Here is an 8,565-nt window from a genome sequence, read left to right on the forward strand (position 1 = left end):
ATATCTAGTGACCAAGAGATCAAGTCAATGTATCCGGGGATGTATTTTGCAACTAGTTCAACTTGGAATATTACATTTATTACATTTATTATTACTAGAATATTATATTTTTAAAAATTAGAAATTTTATCGGTGCTTTATCAAGTTATTTTATGTATCATCTACTGTAAATATAAACATGGCATGCACCATTGCTCTCTAAGGTAGACACTGAGGTCTCCCTCATCCATCTGTCTATATGCTTTTGGAAGAAAATCTTGGCTTCGTCTAAAAATAGGCTATTGGCCCATCTCCGTTGGAAGCAGTCTGGCCTTCTATTCAAACATGTGCTTCCTCGGCGAACCTATTTTTTATAAGAAGGAAATTTCCTACTTTGACAATCAGTTGATTGTCAGAGCATATCAATCTGTCTGTATTTGGCAAAATAGAATATGTTCACTCCAAATTCCTACCAAGGAGTATGTCCTAGATTGCATTATTGTTATAACCTCTGTGGGGAATTCTTATAACCTCTGTGGGGGAAAGAATTATTGGAAGATTAATAGAAGTATTTAAATATATTTCTTTACTTGTATTAATCAAGCTTTTTAATTTCTGGAGTTTTGATGCTTTGATATGAAGTGGCGGGTTTGCAGATCCTGGCAGAATTGCTCCTCTCAAGGCTAGCCAATTCCAAGGTACCTGTGTAAGAGCACATTTCCAACCAACCAATCTAGGGCCCATACCCCCAAATGGCCCTTTCATTGGGCTATTACAGAACTCTCATACTCACAATTTTCTAGTCCTAATCACCCAAAAGACATGTGCCAGACAACTAGAGACAGCCCTTATATCCTAGAGCCTGCTGAAATGATTCAAACTATCCAATCCTAAGCCTGGTTATTCTGCTTCACCTATTTCTTCCCTAAGAAAACTCGAGAGGCTCTTGGACTTTTTTCTTCCATTCCCTCTGCCTCCTGACTGACTGATGCTGCTTCCCTTCCTGGCCTGTGTGGCCTGGTGTGTCCCTTTACTGGGGAAATGTGAGTAACAAGCTCTCTTCACAGTGGGAATCATCTCCTTTTGTGTTGGCTTTACAAACCTAAATAATGATAAAACCTACATTTAAAAACACCTTTAGAGCAGACCAGACATTCAAAATTCTGCCAAGTCTCAAATCTCTTTGAATCTCTAAGTGAATTGCTTTTATTGAATAATCTTTGCTCTCATACCAGCCATCTATGTTTAAGTATTTTATTTTATTTATTATTATTATTATTTTGTCTTTTTAGGGCCACACTCATGGCTTACGGAAGCTCCCAGGCTATGGGTCAAATCAGAGCTGTAGCTGCCAGCCTATGCCATAACTGGGGACCTGAGCTGCATCTGTGAATGAAATTTAATGAAACCAAATATAAAACTTCAGACCAATAACCAAGTTGCTTGGTTTTTTTATGAGACCAATAAAATATCTGGTTAATTTGCTTTTTAAGTGAAGGAACTCAACTTGACTTCTTTTTTTGTATTTTTGTACTTTTAGGGCCGCACCTGCGGCATATGGAGGGTCCCAGGCTAGGGGGCCCAATCAGAGCTACTGCTGCCAGCCTATGCCAGAGCCACAGCAAGGCCAGATCCAAGCCGCGTCTGCAACCTACACCACAGTTCATGGCAAGGCTGGATCCTTAACCCACTGAGCGAGGCCAGGGATCGAGCGAGGCCACATTACTAGTCAGATTACTTTCCCCTGCGCCACCACGACAGGAACTCCTCAACTTGACTTCTTAAGCTAAAGTAAAACAAGTGAAATGAAAATGTATTTGCCATTTTTAGATGTTTAAGGCTAACTAGGGAGACAGCTTCTCCTTTTCTGGTGAAACTGATGAGAGAGGAAGAGTGAAAGAAAGAGAATTCAAGGTAGGGAACAGAGTTCAAATAGTAATTGGAGTCTTTCCCAGCTCAAGTTCAGGGGATTAAGTTCAAAGAACTGACAGCATCTAATTTATCAGAGTAAAGATGAATCTGAGTTAGTCTGGACCACCTAAATCTGTCCTTATCAGGTAGGAATCAGTGTCTCCACCTAATCCACTAGCCAGAAGCAGGGAGTCAGAATCAGAAGGGCATCTGGTTTCACAAGGAAGTAGTGGTTTGACTTTTTTTTTTCTGCCATTTAAAGTCAAATTTAAAACAGCTAAAGCATTTATATACTTTCCAAGTATATGGCATGTAGATTTTCTAACACAGTTAAGTAATAAAGTGACTGAAAAATAAGGAAGTAATCTCTGTACTTTCTGAGGCATCTGTGAGGTCAAAAATATGAAACTTGGCAACGTAATCTTGTGTATGAATTACCTTCTCTTGCCAATTAAACTTGATTTTGGTGATTCTCCAGCGATTATCATACATGTAAAATTCATTTTCTTTGTTGTAGGTTCACCTTGCAGCATTAAAAATATTTTTTCCTATTGTGGTCAAAAATACATAATAAAATTTGCTATTCACTTTTAAAAAGTGGGCAGTAGTTAATATAGCAGAATTAACCATATACATGTGGTGCAACAGATCTCTAGAATTTTTCATCTTGCAAAACTGAAATATCTATTGAACAACTCCTGTCCTTTGCATCCCTCACCCCACAGTCTCTTGCAATCACCATTTTATTTTCTGTTTAAAATTTGACTATTTTATGTATCTTATATAAGTGGAATCATGAAGCATTTGTCTTTTTGTGAATGATTATTTCACATAACCTTAAGTCCTCAAGTTCCATCCATGTGGCAGTATGACAGGATTTTCTTCTTTTTAAAAGGTAAACAGGAGTTCTCTTGTGGTGCACTGGATAAGGATCTGACATTGTCACTGCAGTGCTTGGGTCACTATTGTGACACGGGTTTGATCTCTGGCCCAGGCACTTCTATAAGCTTAGGGCATGCCCCCCCCCCAAAAGATACCAATTGTATGGAATATTGGATTCCATTGTATGCATATACTACAATATTCCATTGTATGCATATACTACATTTTCCTTGTCCATTCTTCTGTTGACTGACACTTAGGCTTCTAAATCTCACCTATTACAAATAATGTTGCCATGAACATGGATGTGCAAATATCTCTTCAAGATCCTATTTTCAACTTGGAATAATTATCCAGAAGTGGAATTATTGGGCATAGTAATTCTTTTTTTTTTTTTTGTCTTTTTGCTATTTCTTGGGCCGCTCCCACGGCATATGGAGGTTCCCAGGCTAGGGGTTGAATCGGAGCTGTAGCCACCGGCCTACGCCAGAGCCACAGCAAGGAGGGATCCGAGCCGCGTCTGCAACCTACACCACAGCTCAAGGCAACGCCAGATCGTTAACCCACTAAGCAAGGGCAGGGACCGAACCCGCAACCTCATGGTTCCTAGTCGGATTCGTTAACCACTGTGCCACGACAGGAACTCCGGGGCATAGTAATTCTATGTTTAAATCTTTGCGGAAACTCATACTGTTTTCCACATCAGCAGTACCATTTTACATTCCCACCAACAGTGCATGAGAGTTTCAGTTTTTCTATATTCTTGTTTCTTACTTTTTTTGATAATGGCCATTCTAATGGGTGTGAGCTAATATCTCCTTGTGATTTTGATTAGCATTTCTCTAATGATCAGTGATATTGAGAATATTTTCATATGCTTGTTGGCCATTTGTATATCTACTTTGGAGATATGTCTATTCAAATCCTTTGCTCATTTTTATTTTTTTAATTTTTTAATTAAAGTATAGTTGATTTACAATGTTTCTTCAATTTCTGTTGCACAGCAAAGTGACACAGTTCCCTGTGCTGTACAGTAGGGCCTCATTGCCCATCCATTCCAAATACAAAGAGTTTGTACCCAAAAACCCCAAACTGCCTGTCCATCTCACTCCCTCTCCCTCCCCTGGGACCTTAGCTCATTTTTAAATCAGAATTTTTTCTTTATTGTAGGAGTTTTTTTATATATTCTGGATATGAACCTCTTATTAGATGTAAAATATGCAAGTATTTCCTCCCATTCTGTAGGTTTTCTCACTCTCTTTCCTTTGCTCCACAGAATTTTTAAGTTACTGTATTCCCATTTGTCTACTTTTGCTTTTGCTGTCTTTGCTTTTAGTGTTTCATATCCAAGAAATTGTTGCCAAATCCAACATCATGAAGCTTTTCCTATATTTTCTTCTAGGAATTAAAAAAATGTAGATATTACTATATCTTTAATCCACTGTGTTAACTTTTATACATAGTATAACATAAGGGTCCAGTTTAATTCTTTTATAGCTTTATATTCTGTTTTCCCAGGTCATTTATTGAAGAGACTATCCTTTACACAGTGTGTATCCTTAGCACCTTTGTTGAAGATCATTTTGTCGTATATCTAAGATTTTTTTTCTGCGTCCTCTCCCTATTTTGTTCCATTGGTCTCTCTCTCTCTCTCCCTCTCTCTATATATAGGACCATTCAGTAACAGACAACAGGTTAATGAATAAAGTTAATTTAGAATATGGGGAATCATACTAGATTTAGGCAGTTGATTATGGTCCTGTGGACTCCCTTACATGTTAGTCAAAGATCTTTTATTTTTTATTATTTTTTTTTACTTTTGCTTTTTAGGGCCCCTAATGGCATATGGAGATTCCCAGGCTGGGGGTCAAATTGGAGCTACAGCTGCCAGCCACAGCCACAGCCACAGAAACACCAGATTCAAGCCGAGTCTGCGACCTACACCACAGTTCATGGCAACCCACTGAACAGGGCAGGAATTGAACCTGAATCCTCATGGATACTAGTGGGATTCATTACCACTGAGCCACGATGGGAACTCCCCAACTGACCTGTTTTAAAGTGTACAATTCAATGTGTTTTAGTATTTTCACAGGGTTGTGCAACCACCATCACAATATAACTTTAGAACATTTTCCTATCCCCTAAAAGAAACTCCATAACCATTAGCTGTCACTCCCTAGCATCAACACCACCCCCTGTCCCAGCCTTAAATAAGCACTAATCTACTTTCTATCTCTATGCGTTTGCCTATTCTGGATATTTTGTGTATATGGAATCATACAGTATGTGACCTTTTGTGATTAACCTTTTTCATTTACTATGTTTTCAAGCTTTATCCATTTTGTAGCATGTATGACCACTTCATTTTTTTCATTGCCAAATGCATTACACTGTATAGCTATATTACCAAATACATTACACTGTATAGCTGTATTACAGTTTATGTATTTATTCATCTTATGATGGATATTTTTTTTGCTTTCCTATTTGGGCTATTACTAATAATGCTGCTATGAACATTCCTGTGTATAGTCCAAAGATTGTTAGTATAAGCATTTGGAAATAAAGAAGAGAAACCTTGTGGAGGCCCTGCTGTCTGACATTGTAAGAATGCTATGCTTCAAAGGAGAACTATGCATTGTTTAGATCACATTCTTCTAGCTATCTGATTGTAGTCTTTCTTCATCTTTAAACAGCTTCTTAAGGTGTAGATAGCTGATAGTAAGTCAAAATAATTCCTGGGTAGAGACCAATAAATCCTGACAGGTGGAGGTTTACTTGCCTTCCCTCTCCAACTGTGGAAAAGGCCAGTTTTACTTTCATTTACACATTAATTTCAGTACTTTTAATATATAAATGTATTTAAAAAATTATTTTCCTAGGAGTTCCCATTGCAGCACAGCGGAAACAAGCTCCACTAGTATCCATGAGGACTCGGGTTCAATCCCTGGCCCCGCTCAGTGGCTTGGGGATCTGACATTGCCGTGAGCTGTGGTATAGGTCATAGACACAGCTTGTATCCTGCATTGCTGTGGCTGTGGTATAGGCCAGCAGCTGTAGCTCCGACTTGACCTCTAGCTTGGGAATTTCCATATGCCATGGGTGCAGCCCTAAAAAGCAAAAAAAAAAAAAAAATTCCCTTGAACTGGTTGCTGGTTGTAATATCCGTTTCTTCATTAATGATTTAAATAAAATCATTAGAACTTTAAAAAATCTGTATGGGAGTCATGACTTTGCCTTTTTGAAAATGACCTTTTTACAACATGCTTGATATCTGGAGGACTCAAAAATGTCTCCATTTTCTGGTGGAATTAGAATTTCAGTGGCTCTGAGAAGCATCCACTAGATGGTCAAGAAATTTCTGAAATCTCAACAAAGATAGTAGCATAGCACTGTACTGTTGAATCTAAATACATTCTAAGAGACTCAATTTTTCCTATAGAGTCTTAAAGTTAGAGGAAAGTTTTGGGCTAAGGAACTCAAGAAGACTTCTCAATTCTTGGATATGTGAGTACGATTTATGTTTTTCTGCCCTGCTTGGATGGTTGTAGAGAGCTAATGAAGATAGTGTCTATAAAGCAATGGTTGTCACTAGCATCTTAGCCAAAAGCCAGGAATAGACCTCCATAACCAAAAACGTAGCAGGGAAGATGGGGTATCATGGTTTCTGATACTTCCTATTCATGGTCCCAGAAGCTTCCTCACATAAATGACAAACCTATTGCACAGGGTTCACCTAGTAGTGATTCAGTACTGAGAAATTTAGGTATATGCTAGACATTAGCAACTTTCTAGATTCTGGTATCCATGACATTATCTAGTTAGTGTTTCCCAAATATCCATCCAATGTCCAGCTGCACAACAGAATTACCTCTGGAACACTTTGGAGTTTACCAGATTCCGTCCCAGAGATTCTTGTTCAAGGGGGCTGACAGAATGCAGGAATTTGAATCTGATCAAGTTCTCTAGGTGATTCTTATTTTCACACAAAGTTTGGAGCCAGTGGATATGATACTATTAACAGAGAGAAATGTTTTGAAATGTTTTGTAATTTTGAATTAGTATACATGAATTAGTATAATTCATGTGTTTTCTTATATTACTGTCCAAGCATCGTCCACAAAGACAAGAATAGCTAACATTCACTTTTCGTGCCTCACTATGCCAAGGAATTAAATCAAACTTTCTACAGCAAGAAACATCACAGTGTCTTATTTACTTATTTAATAAAGATTCCATAGGAAACAATAAATATTTCTTTTGAACCTAACTAATATATATTTATGATCCCTCAGTCAGTTCTGAATTGTTTGTTCCTTATATTTCTTAAGTTTAACATACCCAAATATATGGCTAGAATTTTGCAGGGAAGTCATAGTTTCCTTACTTGGAGAAATTTCACTTAAAGCAAAGTAAAAGTCATTATAGTTTGCAATGACCTTGTGATTCAAAAATCCCACAGAAGCCATCCGAGTGGTTTTAATTAGGTAATGGTGATGTGCAAATATTTTGGGAAATCTACCTATATGTAAATATGTAAGTTTCTGGGTCAGCACTTATCCAAGGGAATCTCAGTGGCAATTTGTGTGTGTGTGTGTGTATGTGTGTGTGTTTTTGCCTTTTCTAGGGCCGCTCCCGTGGCATATGGAGGTTCCCAGGCTAGGGGTGGAATCAGAGCTGTAGCACCGGCCTACGCCAGAGCCACAGCAAAGCTGGATCCAAGCCATGTCTGCGACCGACACCACAGCTCACGGCAACACCGGATCCTTAACCCACTGAGCAAGGGCAGGGATCAAACCCGCAACGTCATGGTTCCTAGTCGGATTCGTTAACCACTGAGCCATGATGGGAACTCCCTCAGTGTCAATTTTAAGCTTAGTGTTATATTTTTGAAGGTGCATTTGCTTTTCAGAAAATAAAACTATATCACATAATAAATGACTATTTATTTATGCATCTAAATGCCTCATTTGGTCTTGATCCAGCTCTCCTTTGGGTGAGAGTGTGGTAGTCTATCATTTGTTTCTATGTCACTGAACTTGCCTAATTTCTGAGGCTCTTGAGATGAGCCAACTTACAAATTTGCAAAATACATACACTTTGCATAAACTATATTACAACACACTCCGCTCAAATACATCGAACTTACTATAAGGAAATGTTCAGGCTTCATAAAATAATGTCAGGCTAGAGTGTTAGATTTTGGAACAAAGCAAAAAAATTTTTAAAAATCCACAAAATTTGGTTTCTTGCTCTTTAAAAACCCACCAGGTCAAACTGATATTTCCAGCAAAGATGATATCTTATTTTGGTTTTTGAAATTATACTATTTAACCCCCTTTTAAATTTTTAATTAATATCAGCTCCATTTCATTTCTCATTAATGTGTTTGTTTTATATCATAAAATATGAATTTTATTTCCTTTTAGGACCCAGCCAGGTGGTAGTAAACTATTTTCAGTTGTTCACTGTATTGTTTTTGTATTCATAAATTAAATGAAATATTTAGATTATTGTTTAAGTTTTGTCATACTTCCAAAAGGAAATAAATAGTATTCTTTTTGCATAGACATGTTCCATTTTGGTGCCCATGGCTTTCTTTTAAAAACAACATGTTATGGAGTTCCCATCATGGCTCAGTGGTTAACGAATCTAATGAGGAACCATGAGGTTGCCGGTTTGATCCCTGGCCTTGCTCAGTGGGTTAAGGATCCGGCGTACAACAGCTCACAGACACAGCTTGGATCCTGCGTTGCTGTGGCTGTGGCATAGGCTGGTGGCTACACCTCC

The sequence above is a fragment of the Phacochoerus africanus genome, chromosome 11, assembly GCF_016906955.1.
Source record: "Phacochoerus africanus isolate WHEZ1 chromosome 11, ROS_Pafr_v1, whole genome shotgun sequence".
In the NCBI taxonomy this organism is placed as follows: domain Eukaryota; kingdom Metazoa; phylum Chordata; class Mammalia; order Artiodactyla; family Suidae; genus Phacochoerus; species Phacochoerus africanus.